Source organism: Euprymna scolopes, chromosome 45, assembly GCF_053919585.1.
Source record: "Euprymna scolopes isolate OS-2025 chromosome 45, ASM5391958v1, whole genome shotgun sequence".
NCBI lineage: Eukaryota > Metazoa > Mollusca > Cephalopoda > Sepiida > Sepiolidae > Euprymna > Euprymna scolopes.
Genome location: NC_136526.1, coordinates 33947735 through 33962271, shown reverse-complemented (window position 1 = coordinate 33962271; position 14537 = coordinate 33947735). Strand labels below are relative to the sequence as shown.

Below are 14537 nucleotides of genomic sequence, written 5' to 3'. Positions count from 1 at the left end.
ATTGATAATTCTACAAAACTGATCATTTTGCAGGTCATAATAAGTGCCTCATATAAGTTTTCCATATAAGTATGTTTCTTTTTAATAATTTTGATGTCTTTAATACTGCATCTACTAAAAGGTTCATGAGTATATTTGTCATATGTACCCAAAAGTACATTAGTTATTTGAATTTGCGATAATAATTCCGAGTGTCCCATTTATTTAACCCAAGAGTAGGATAAATACATAAACAGTTGTCAGTAAAATGTTTGTTTTTATATAATCATAAAATATATTTAATATGAAAACGTTTTTCAATATGTTAGACATCAAATAAATAGAGATTAATGAATATTGAATATATATGATAGATTCAGTAAATGTTTATACATTTCATGTTTCAATGTAAGTGATAACATTATATATATATATATATATATATATATATATATATATATATATATATATATATATAATGTATTCTCCTCTGTGTTACAGCTCACTATAAACCCAAAAGAATTAACATCAAATCAATATTTGATGAATATTGATTGATGAATACTGAACATTTATAGACATATATCCAGTGAATGTTTATGCTTTTATAAGATGATATTTAAACCTTATGTATTTAGATAATGTATATAAATTCTCACAATTCGGTTACATATAAATCATTTATAGATAGTCTTTACAAATCCACCGTTTTTGCAGCTCATTATTAAAGTCTTATTAGTTTTTATTATTCTACTATTCACTACCTTTATGAAAGGGTAAATTAGCCCATTAATCATATTCTTTTTTCGTACAAAGGGATCATCACTTATCAAGGCGAACAGGCCACTCGAGCATAAGGGTTAAAGAGTGTACAGTAGTCAATTGGACAATATAGTAATCATTAGTAATGGAAATTCTGTAAATTTGTTAACTTAAGTGGAACGGCTCATCAAGAACTTGTTTACGTTGGACTTGAAGACAATCATATTCTAGTCAGCTGGAAAGCAGGCAAACGGAAGACAGTTCCACAGGTGTACAGTTCTAAGTTTAGGTTTAGGCACAGTGGGGGAAATTATTGATAGTGTTTTTAGTTATACGAGTGTTTCTTGTGAAAGTTTGGTGAGAGGGGACTGTAGATAGAGCTCAGACGAGCACTTTCAGTAAGTATTCCGCTTAGTATCATATTTAATTATTTTATATAGTGCCATATTTAATAAGTCTAAGAATAGAAGAATTACATACACAGTTTATGATAGAGATTGATGAATATTGAATATATATGATAGATTCAGTAAATGTTTATACATTTCATGTTTAAATGTCAGTGATAACATTATATATATGTATGCTCCTCTGTGTTACAGCTCACTATAAACCCAAAAGAATTAACATCAAATCAATATTTGATGAATATTGATTGATGAATACTGAACATTTATAGACATATATCCAGTGAATGTTTATGCTTTTATAAGATGATATTTAAACCTTATGTATTAACAAATTGTATATAAATTCTCACAATTCGGTTATATATAAATCATTTATAGATAGTCCTTACAAGTCTTATGAGTCTTTATTATTCTACTATTCACTACCTTTATGAAAGGGTAAATTAGTCCATTAGTCATATTCTTTTTTTCAAAGGCATCACCAATTATCAAGGCCCACATGCCAATCGAGGATAAGGGTTAAAGAGTGTACAGTAGTCAATAAGACAATATAGTAATCATTAGTAATGGAAATTCTGTAAATTTTTTAACTTAAGTGGAACGGCTCATCAAGAACTTGTTTACATTGGACTTGAAGACAATCATATTCTAATCAGCTGGAAAGCAGGCAAACGGAAGACAGTTCCACAGGTGTACAGTTCTAAGTTTTGGTTTAGGCACAGTGGGGGAAATTATTGATAGCGTTTTAGTTATACGAGTGTTTCTTGTGAAAGTTTGGTGAGAGGGGACTGTAGATAGAGCTCAGACGAGCACTTTCATTTTTTTCTTTATGATTTTTCCAAATATATTTCCATAAAATGCGATTGTGTAAAACAAAACTCATGTAGTTCAGAAGGATATGATTTGTTCTTCAGCTTTCAACTGTGTGCAATTTGCATCGTATTGATTGCTGGATATTCTGCAAAATTAAAAAAGACAAATTTCACAAAATAATTTCATACATGTGCTTTTCAAAATAGTAAGATGATTCTTCTTTAAATGGATGAGATTTTTACAGAAATTTATAATTTATATAAAAAAATGAATGAGTATGATCTTTATTTTGCAACAGCTTTTGATTAATGTTTCTCGATGTATAAAATCCAGCAATTTTTCCAATGGTTTTTGTTCAACAATGCAAGTAAATGTTTGAATATATGTTTAAAAATTCTAAAAAAATTGAAGAATATATAAATCACCATAATTTCTCTGATATGCTGCAAAAAATAATAAAAAATCATTCATCTTTTTCACAAGACATAATAGAAATATCAAATCTGCATGTAATAAATCTGGAATTTATTTTGCCCTGCTTTTTTTAACTTTTTCATATATGTCATAATATATTTTATTAATTCATATGTTTGCCTGCATTAAAAGTGTTTTTTCTTTGAAAATGATTTTGATTTAAAAAAAATGAATTAGAATGTTTTTGCCAGAAACAATGAAGACATCTCAAATTTATGCAACAGTTCTATCATTACACTTAGTGCTCCTATGCCATATTTAGCAAGATAACATTTGACTTGGCTAAACAAAACTGTTCAGTTGATTATTTTTGGTGTTGGAATGCTGACATATAGAGTTGGCAAGTGAAAGGTCATAATTTATAAACTGATTATTGTGAAAAGCCTGCTTAGCTTGGATCCCTTGATGAAAACAGAAGCAATAACAGCAGATTCTCTACTTCTAAGTAAGGCGAAATCCAATTTAGTGAATAAACAGTTTCAGAATCCAAGGTACCAAGCAAGCTGAACAATCATCTATATCCACAGAGAGCAGTCCAATTAAAGCAATACAGAATTGTTGGATAGCATTTTATGATAAACTAAGCCCTAAGCTCCCATAATGGCCCCTCATGCTGATGGTTGTCGTCAAGCAGAAATAAACAAAAGTCTGCTGTGTTATTGACTCATCGTTACTATTTATGCTGAAAATTGTCATACTGATTTTAGCACCAAAAATATAAAAAAGCAGCTGTTGTTGATCAAATATCTTTGCTCTTTGATTATCCTACCTTAAATTGCCTGTCAAGGATCAATGTGGACCTATTATATCATAGTTTAGCATGGCAATTGGTCTACAATATATATGTGTCACATATGAAACCAATATTTCTGATACGTGCTATGCTTTTAATTAGCTGCATCCATAAAGAGTTTGGAGATTGGATAATTTTCTATTCTTAAATAGGACATCACAAAGATTATTCCCAGAAGGAGAGTGCATTTTTTCTTGAATCATCCACTACTCTCCAAGTATCTAGTGGCATACTACACAAATGACAATTACAAAGCAGAAGAATTTTTATGGATTAGCATTAAACAGCAGGACCTTCAAAAATATTACTGAGAACTTCAGTTGAATTTTCGGTATGCATACAAAATGTTGAGGAAGGCATTGTGTTAAACTATTTTCAATAACTAATTGTCGTTAGCAAGTAAGGCACTGTATTAAATATTGTATATTGTCACATACATTAGCTAATGAATTAATAACTAAATATTGTTAACAAGTAAAGCACTGTATTAAATATTGTATATTGTCACATACATTAGCTAATGAATTAATAACTAAATATTGTTAACAAGTAAAGCACTGTATTAAATATTGTATATTGTCACATGTGTTAGGTCATGTCATATGCTACTGGTACCATGTAACCCAGTACTACCTGCCTCATGGTCGGGTCACCGGCGACTAAACTGGTTCCCCCACCAGACTTGTTTGGTGAGGAGGGCGGCTAGTCTCCCTGAACGATTAAAAACAAGACCTTCCAAAGTGTGAATGAACTCTTTTTCTGGGTCTACAGCCAACTAGCACTGTGTATATTTGTGTGCGTGTATATGTGTATTGGGGTGGACAGGTCTTCCGTAAGTCGTGGTGAAGGCAACCTTTCTAGAAGCAAATCTCTGATTTAAAAAACCATAAAGCGGGAGACCAGTACCCGCATTAAGCGGGTCTGCAGTTTAATTTGTTGCTGGCTATCTTGCTCTTGCTTGTTGCTGGATCTCAACATTTTGAACCGAGAGAGAGACTTAGCTGCCGTACAAAGCTAAGACTCTGTAACATCATCTTTGTATAGATACTCCCTCAGGCATTTAAGCTCATGGATTTTATATGTCTGAGGGAGTGGCACTCGTCTGACAAGATGTTGCAATCATCATATTGTCATATGGTCGATTTATTATCACGTGCATTAGCGAATACATTTTTCTTGCATTATTTGTTAAAACAAAAAAATTATTTTAAAAAAGAAATCATAGAATAATCAAATATAAATAAAAATAGGAAGTTTAAAACACATTTACATTTTTAAGGCGATATCATGATGGAGAAAAAATATAATATAGTTATTCCAATTTTCATTTCATGAAAAACACAAGATTTCATGATTATGGAAAAACATTGACGATTTAAGGATTTTATATTATAGAACATACAATGCAGATTTACAGATTTTAAGACCTGTTGATGTGGCATTATAATACACTGACTGCCGTCCTGCAGAAGTTAAAACTATCTCAATAGGGCCACTTATTGACAATTGTGATTTCTCTGATTTTTTTTTTCTATAGAATGAACTATGGAGATTTCATGAAATTCAGTACCAATTTCCGAGTTCAACAGAAAGATCCCCAAGTTCAAGATACACTTAAAAAAGATTAAAGGTAAGATCTTTCAAACGTTGTGAAAATACTCAAAATAAGAAAAGTATTTCTAAAAATATAAATAAATATAAACTATCAATCCCTATCTCCAAAATTCAAAATATAACACTTTTATTTTTTTTCTTTATCTTATTAAGATTTTCATTGTTCCATCTTTTTATTTAAAAAATATTACAGTCTAATTTCTGGGCAAAACACGCATAAAGTTTGTGGTGTTTAAATTAATTGACCTTAAAAACATTTACAATTCATAAAAATAAAATTCACACAATTAAAATAATCAATAAAGTAATAATGAAAAATAAACATTTGACAAATAGAAATAATTACCTGTTATTCAAAAAATATTTGAAGCTTAGCAGTATGTTTTCTTTAAAAGTTATGAAGCGATGCTTGAGGATTTCACCAATAGAAATAGACAGTTTAGATTTTTTTGAATAATTCTGCAAAAATAATAAGTCAAATAATTTTGGTTTAATACAACAAAAAGACGTGAAGAATTCTAATTTCTCATTGTTATTAGGTTGGTGCAAAAACAATATCGTTTTCTCACATATCTTACTTTTATATATGATTTTTAAATTAATTCCTTGATGTATATAGCCATGTTATATACAATTTTCAAGGGCGTTTTTTGCTCTGTCTAATCGTGTTATTCGTAACCATTCTCAATCTCTTCATTCATTTTTTCAGGCTTTTCAACAGCATGGACAACATTCAAATCAACATGATTTTCTTGTTCTAGTTTAAACTAGGCTGAAAAGCTGCCAAGACACCTCTATGATGTAGTTGACCCAGAAACCTCTCACGAATATTGTTCAAGAAATTTCACAATGATGACAAGGGTCTTGAAGATGAAGATAGTCAGGGCCAGCCGACTGCGGTTGATAACAAACATGTGAAAGCCTTAATTGAAGCCAATCCTCGCCAAACCACATGAGAAGTTGACCACTCAACAGTCTTTTGCCAGTTAAAGCAATTAGAGAAGTCAAAAAAGTTGGATAAAATAGTGTCGCATGAACAGAAGAATAATTTTTTAAAAATCACTTCTACACTCCTTCTCTGCAATAAAAACGACCAATTTCCCGAGTGAATTGTGATGTGTGATAAGAAGTGGATCCTCTAGGACAACCAGCAACGTTCAGCACAGTGGTTGGATGCTGGAGAAGCTTTACAATATTTCCTGAAGCCGAAATTGCACCAAAAGAAGTTTTGGTGACTTTTTGATGGTCTGCAGTCAGTCTGATCTCTCACAGCTTCTTGAATCCGGGTGGAATGATTATGGCAGAGAACTACTGCTAACAAATTGACAAAATGCACCAGAAGCTCAAATATATGTGCCTGAGATTGATCAATATGAAGGGATCAATTCTCCTCCATAACCCTAACCCACCTTCATAAAGCTGAATGAATTGGGCTTTGCCTCATCTGCCATATTCACCAGACCTCTCGCTCACTAATTATCATTTTTTTAGCATCTCGACAACTTCCTGTGCGAAAAATGCTTCAAAAGCCGAGAGGATGCTGAATCAGCCTTCAATGACTTCATCACTTTCAGAACTCCGGCTTTCTATGCTAATGAGATAAATAAACTTGTTTCTTGTTTGCAAAAATGTGTCGATTCTAAAGGTTCTTATTTCGATTAATAAAATTTATTATGAAAAAAGTTATGATCTTTTGAAGTTGAACGTCAAAAACCGACATTATTTTTCAATCAGCCTAATAAAAATGTATTAAGAAAATTTAAATGTTTTTTTTTGTATTTTTAACACAAAAAAATAAACCTTACATTTGTGATGTTGAAACTGATTAGAACATTCATAAAAACTATGGTATTCAAATAAATTTTGGCTATATGTATATGTGGTTCAAATTTTATAGTGTGTAATAATAATAAATTAAATCTTTTTAATTTAATACAAGATGTGAGGAACTATGTTAAAATATATTCATAGAATTATAATTTTTTAATATATTTTAACATAAAAAAATTGAATTACATGTCTTTTTGCAAGAATGTTACTATAAATCTGATTGTAAAAATAATAATTGAAAATCAAATAATCTCTAATTTAATTCAAGAAATCATTTAAACATTTAGCAGTCTTTTTTTCTTTTAAGGTCACGGAGCTATACTTGAAAATTTGGCCTATAGATATATGATTTTCCGGAATAAGTCTGTAAAACAGATCAAATAAATTTAGTTCAACACAATAAGAAAACTTGAGGCATTATGATTTCTCATTGTTAAAAATGTATTAAAATTAACGCGAAAAATTAAATCGAAATTTTTTACAAGAATTTAATAGAAATCTGAAGTTACTTCTCGATACAATCGGAGTTACTTCTAGTTTTTTTTTCTTTCTAGTCATTATTATGAGGTTTCTGATTAAGGTAACTTTTAATATCAAACTATTTTCATGCCAAATAATTAGCAGAAGGTTTTTAAGCAAAATTAATGCGTATTACCTGAGTTTAGTTTTTTCTCCCAAACAAAAAGTGAATTGTGTTGTAGTATGAATGGCAGAAAAAAATCAGGTTTACTGATGAATGTCAACAAATCTCTTGATTGCTAGAAAAGGACATTTTAAACTAAGAGAAAATTTGTGAGCGTAAATCCTAAGTGAAAATCTGTAAGAGAAAATACTTAGAAGTGATTGTATTGTCAAAATACTTCGAGTTTGCAACTCTAATAAAACTGAGAGTTAATCAACAAACTCTTTAGAGTGAAATAAAGAGGAATAGTAACAGTGATTTTCAAGGGTATAGCCCTTAGTAGTAGACGTGTATAAGGAGTTAAATAAAATTACAATTGTAGGAACAGGTTAACAGTAGTTTTCTAAATGAATGAATATCCTTTAGGCGTTATAGTCGTGTTCCTACTAAAAGCATATTGTCAGAATAGCAGAACTAATAAACAATAATGATTTGCTTCGTTGGTTTTGCCTTCATGGTCAGTATTATCAAATTTTTTCTGCAGATTTCAAAACGAGAGAAAAAATACACCACAAGATATGAGGTAGGAAGTTTAATGTCGTATGTCAAACTTGGGTATAGGCTTTAGACGACAACATAAATGAATCTGCAGGAAGTTTGACTGGTTCAAGTTCTCTTTAGATTTCTTGTCTGAAAACATCAGCAAAACAGGAGAAGATGAACTATTTCTGGTAAATGTTTAGGACAGCAAGATGGTTTATTATCATAAATTCTGTTGTTCAAAGAATTAAAAAGTAAGTGAAACAGAATGTGTATGCAAAGGAACCAGTGAATGCCAAGATATTCTTCATCATTTTCTTGGATAAAATCACAAGTTGTCGATTTGTTGTTGACAAATTGCATTTGGCACAAATAGACTAGACCGATAAATTGACATCAGTCAACTTGTTTTATTTGCATGGCAGGGAAACTGGATGGAACTCAATGGATAAGTGACATTTTTGTAAGAAGGATCAAAAGCTGAATGCAAAGACGAGAAATAGAGAGGAGGTCGAAGCAGCTATGAAATATATTACTGATAAGTTATTAAAAGATCGTTAGTAAAAAATGAGGAACAAGAATTTTTTTCAGTAATTTAAGTTGTACATCTTGGTATTTGTTTCTAAGAGGAATAATCTATCCTTATGTAATTTAAAGAGTAAGAATAAAACCAATGAAGATATAGACATCATTTCATATTGTTTAAATATTCAGAAAATATAGTCGGTTTTAGCAGAGATGATAAAATATTATTCATGCTGCGTACTTGACAGATGGAGTGCAATGCTGATTTGAATGATTTGAATGCTTGTACATACAGATCATAAAAAAACTGAATTGCTAAAAAGAAGCTGCTCAATTTCGTCGAATATTTTTGTTCTTTTTCTCTCGTCTCTATTCAACAACAGAAACGAATAGCCAGCACAAAAAATCAAAGGATAAAATCAAAGGGTGAGGGGAGTAAACGAATAAAGTCGAAAGAGGCCTTGTTTTAAAACCAAATCCCAACCTCTGTCCCATCATCACAATGTTGCATCCTTGTGCCTGTTTTATAAGTATTTTACTGGAATGTGCTCCGACGAACTTGTAGGATTGTGCAGATGTACTCCCTTTATGTATATACCTCCATTGATGTTATATCGCATATCCCACCATATTTTCATGAACAAACCAAAAACTAGCAATGGCGACGCTAGGACAAATCAGTTCGTCGGTACAATACAAATGAACACAATAAATTCACATGACAACACCAAATCTCATTTCTTTAGATGCACACATAATTAGAATAACTCGCACCTTACTTCAACAAAGAGAACTGCCACAGAAAGCCGTACAGCAAAAGACAAAACCAAAATACAAAACACAAACATCACAGCAAACGCAACTCCTAAGCATATAAACACCAATATATAATTCACATAACAATACAACCGTACAACACTGACTAGATTACATTGACAATTTTATTAGCTTCAAATCGATATACCACATGCATACATACACAAAACAGACGGTTCACTACAACACATTACAGCAAGAAAAACAAACAATCATGAAGCAAATTTAAGCCAGCGATTAAAAAAACTTTATGTGCTCCCTACTACGTCCACTTCATCATTATAAAAATACCAGCCTTTTCGACAACTGACAGACTGACCCTAGCGTGGCGCGCTGTGAACATGCTCCGTCTTCAACCATCACCCGACCCCTCTCCAGTGACATCATACTCGGAGCTCACTACGCACAACCAGCATCGCCCACTGCTACCATCTCACCTGCAATCCTGATACAAGCTCCTTTTCCTTCTCCGGCTGACACTAAATCATCACCCCTCACCAACCCCGCTAAGCGACATCAGCTAACTAGGATCGCCGGACAGGCTACGGCACATTTCTGCCATCACCACCCCGCACCCAACCAAATCCAAAGAATTTTAATCGTTGACAAGTTTATCTCAACGCCCGACCGGCCATCATAACGACAACGCCTTAAATCTCTGATTTGGTGAGAAATAAAATATATATTTAACCTTACTCGGTCGTCTGTATTTTTCTCGCAACCATACGCTTGTTTATTTCAATGATAAAATCAAATATTCCTATAAATACTGAAATTTTCTGTTGACAGCACAAATTGATAGGACAGATAAAATTATTCTCAATAAACTTAGATGTTTGCATTTCGAGAAACTGGGGCTTACTTAAGAAGTACAATTTTTACTATCAGTTTTGCAATGTTTTATAGGAAAATGTTGCTCTTTACACTAATGTTAGAGGTTGAGTAATACCTGTTAAAGTAGAAGCCAAGCAAAGAACGTTCTGAAATCCAGGATTCTTTATAACATCTTTTTAACTTGACTGCTTTGACAATACTGAATGTGATTATATATTTTTGTGATCGGTAGACGATATGGATATATTTGAACAACTAGACAAGGCTATGGATTGGAATAAGATATTTTTATTGAATATAGGTAAAAACTAAAAGGATTTGATATAAATATTCGATAGCAACAGCATAGCATTGGTCATAGGAGAGTGGGTAGAGTCAGCATTGAAAGAATGAACTTAAAGTCACAATAGCAGAAACAGGTTTACACTATTTTTCTATTGCAGATATTCTCATAGTCACCTACGCAACGCACCTGCTCTTGTATTTTATTTTTAAAGCAAGACATTTGCATTTAATTGGTTATCCACGATGTGAAAATATAATTGAGTCTCACTTTTCATTAATCGTTGTTTTTTTGTTGTTTTTTTTAACAATATATTTACATTTAAATGTCAAATGTGTCAGGACTGGCGATCCTGATGAAGAAGAAATCGAAATCGATTATACCACAGAGGAAGTAGAGAGCAACAAAGGGTGATATACACACACAGATAGTCCGCCATCATGAAGACAATCTTCATGTCACAGAACAAGAGCATCAAGAAACTTGTCACCACAAAGGCATAGAAAATTGAACAAGTTCTCTAGTGCACACAAAAATGACCATGATATTTAATCTGTGGTCAGAGCATGGGGAATGTAGTGGGGGAAAAATATCGACTAATGTGTTGGAATAATATGTAGAAGTTATCTGACATTTGTACAGGAAGTACCAGTGAGTTATCTGCCCCCTCAAGAGTATATAAGAAGAGATGAAAAAGCCATTTTTGTTTGGAGTGGATTTTAACAATGAATTGTAGAACAACGTCTTCCATATTTACAGGACTTTGGTGTCTTTTGTAAAATATATTAAAAAATATTTTTAAAAAAAAATTTCTAACATCTACAATATCTTCATCAAAAACTAAAATAAATCAATGCATTTTTAGTACTTAAAAAGTTAGAAAATGGTTATTTCGCTTACATAAAATAATACATTTCTACTAAGATAAAAATATGTTTATTATATTCTGCGAGTGTTAATAAATAAATGCAGAAAACGTAATTAAAATTGGTTGAGTTCCTGAATTTTGGTGAATTTTTAAGTGAAGGAAAAGACACTTCCTGTTGATTTTCTTTTTTTTTTTTTTGTCAGGATCATTATTCTTGTTCCACCATTTCCCACATTTTCAGTAAAAAAAAAAATACATTTCCTATAAACATTGAAAATTTTATTAACAAGTTAAATCTATTCTTTTGATATTTTTAACAACAAAGTTTAAATGTTTCATTTTCGCTGAATAGCATTAAAACGTTTTGTTTTATTTCATCTATTTTGGGCTGTTTGGAAATATGTTTGAGGACGTAATAATGTGTCAGGTAATTCCGACGTTTTCAATAAGAAAATAATTTTCAAGACACTTGAGAAAAAAAAAAAGCAACTTTAAAAATAAAACCAAACAATAAAAACACGATTAGAGAGATTTCGGTACTTATGCACTTTTTTCTTACCGTGCTGAAATAATAACGTTATTATTTTGGAAGTCATTCTCAACACGTTAGGGGAGGGTGTTTTGTGACTATTCTGTGCCTCCACCTAACAATTTAATAAGAAAAAAGGGGTTTGTATTACTGTACACATAGATTCGAAAAAGTTGTCAAAAAACAAATATATAACAAATAAATGTTATCAAAGGCAAGATAAGTTACTTTTCTGCCAAACTGGATATATTTTGTGTGTTTTTATTCAATGTAACATATTTATTCAGCTCGAAAAACATACAGTGTTTACCGATGTATTCGAAAATTCAAGATGGCGTCTCTCACACCCTCTTTAACACCGTAAGTATGGAAAAAGGTGTTATAAATAAAAAAACTATACAAAATACTATTAAAAACCCGCCGAATATATGTCAACCTATGTCACGGTAACATATATTGAGCGAGTTTTTAACAGTATTTTATCGGGGTTTTTTTTATTTATAACATCTTTTCCCACACTTACCGTGTTAAAGAGAGAATAAGACGCCATCTTGAATGTTCCAATACATCGCTAAACACTGTATGGTTTTCGAACTGAATAAACATGTTACATTGAATAAAAACACAAAAAATATATCCAGTTTGGTAGAAAAGTAACTTATCTTGCCTTTGATAACATTTATTTGTTGTATATTTATTTTTTGACAACTTTTTCGAATCTATGTGTACAGTAATACAAACCCGAAAAAAGATATCGTGAAACTTGAATTTAACCCGAAAAAACATTTTAAAATAGCGCCTTAACAAAAGAACATAAACACCGAGATTTCTACGTTACCATTCTTCGTTTATATGCAATCATGAAACGTTGACATTTCAGTGCTAATGAATGCACTTACTGACGACCCGCGCTATTTTTTAAATCGTATTTCCACGTTTAATTAAAGTTTTATGTTATGTTTTTCCCCATGTTAAGAATCGCTTTTTAAATAATAACGTTAGTATTTCAGCACGGATCAATAAGTGCATGAGTAACGACATTTCTTTATTAAAACAAAGGGAATCATAATGGTTTGGACGCGCCCCTGTCGTAAAACAAAGGGAATCATAATGTAGTAAAAAATAAAAAAAGAAAAAAAAATGCTTCAAAAGCAATTAAATTAATAAATACTCACTTTTTGTTTGGCAATCTGTTTTTAACAAAGAAACGATTATAAGATACTCATCTTATAATCGTTTCTTAATTTAGAAACGAGTTTGACGATTGGAAGTCAACATTTTAAGATGGCGAGCGGAAAAGCAAGTTCGCAGAAAATTAAAATATTTTTTCATTTTAATGTTATTTCAATTTCTTTTTTAATTTGTTGCGATGTCTCAAATTACAAAATATTGTTTCACTGTTAAAAATTATTGGCGGTCACGCATCTTAATTAACTCGAGCCATTGCCACGTCGTAGGAAATAGATAATGATAGTCAACTACATAATATTTAAATGCTTATTTACAAAGATATTTTAACACAGAAATAATGAATATTAAATTTTAAACATATTGAATGTTTTTACAAAGTTAAACAATGACATTTTAAAATAAATGTTTATGTAGTCAACTTTTCACATATATTTTTTTTCCTTAAAATATATGTTTTTACATATACATTAAAAATATTTTTAAATGTACGTAAATAAATATATGTATTCGAAAAGAGTTCACGAATATTGATTTTTATTATTTCACTAGCATTTAAGCCCGGCGTTGCCCGGGTGTTTGGAGGTGTATGTTAAGCAAAAAAACAAAACAACAACAAAAAAAAAAACGGTCAATTTTTTTTATTATTTGATCCCTATTATGACCCCTTAACATTATTGTTTTGGGCTCAAATTAAGTTATTAAGTTAGATCATGTTCAATGAACCTATATCTAAAATTTCAAGTGTTTAGACACAAAATTATCGGAGGAGTTTGGTAGAGTTCTCAACGGTTAAATTGTTGAACTTTAACCTTCACAGCCAAATTTCTGGCCAAAACCCGATCATAAAGATTTTCCGAAATCTCAGTACCCGGTATATCAAATTTCGAGTCTCTAGACCGAAAATTGACAGAGTTATTCCGTAGGGAAATATACATACACAGACACACAGACACACAGACACGTTAAATTTTTTATATATGCTAGCATTTCAGCCCAGCGTTGCCCGGGTGTTTGGAAGTGTATGTTGAGAAAAAAAGTGGTAATAGGAAGGCAAGCTTGAACCCGTACCACGAAGGAGGAAAAAAACGAAAGATAAAACCTGGTTTCTTTCAGTGGCGGCTCGTGCCTAAGATTAGTGGGGGTGCTGTTCTAAAGAAAACACCTATTTTTTTAATATTGTGTAAAAATAAAACAAACATAAAATTATACATAATTTATAGGTATGCACACGTATAAAAATACAATAACTTAAAGGAATCCTAAATAGATGTAAATATTTTAAATATTTTACTTATTACATTCATTTGAAAGTAAACTCCATTCTTCTTGTTTTAATTTGTGAGAAAAGATTGATAATTTTCTCCTTAACTTCTGAATGACTGCTGAAGAACTTTTTTATCAATTGAAAGCACTGCAAGTGCATTTAGTCTTTCGCAACCCATGGTGTTCCTTAGAAAAGTTTTTATTCTTTTCAGAGTTGAAAAACAACGTTCTATCTCTTATGTAGTCATGGGAATTGTCAAGATAATTTTTATGGGTTTTGTGATTTCACTAAGAACATCGTTTAAATTGTTTTCCAAAATAAATTTCAGGAGATCAATTACTTTGCAATACTCATGGATATCTGACCTACTATAAAATATTTCTAGCTCAG

General features: G+C 31.2%; 1 long non-coding RNA gene across 1 annotated transcript; it reads right to left on the bottom strand.

Annotated features, from left to right (window-relative positions):
• Positions 1-1611: 1611 nt before the first annotated feature.
• On the bottom strand, positions 1612-13158 carry LOC145269405 (uncharacterized). The gene is made up of 3 exons (XR_013865031.1): positions 12868-13158; positions 5192-5304; positions 1612-2109 (listed from the first exon to the last, which is right to left on the bottom strand). It is a non-coding gene; the product is annotated as an uncharacterized LOC145269405 (long non-coding RNA).
• Between the last annotated feature and the right edge of the window lie 1379 nt (positions 13159-14537).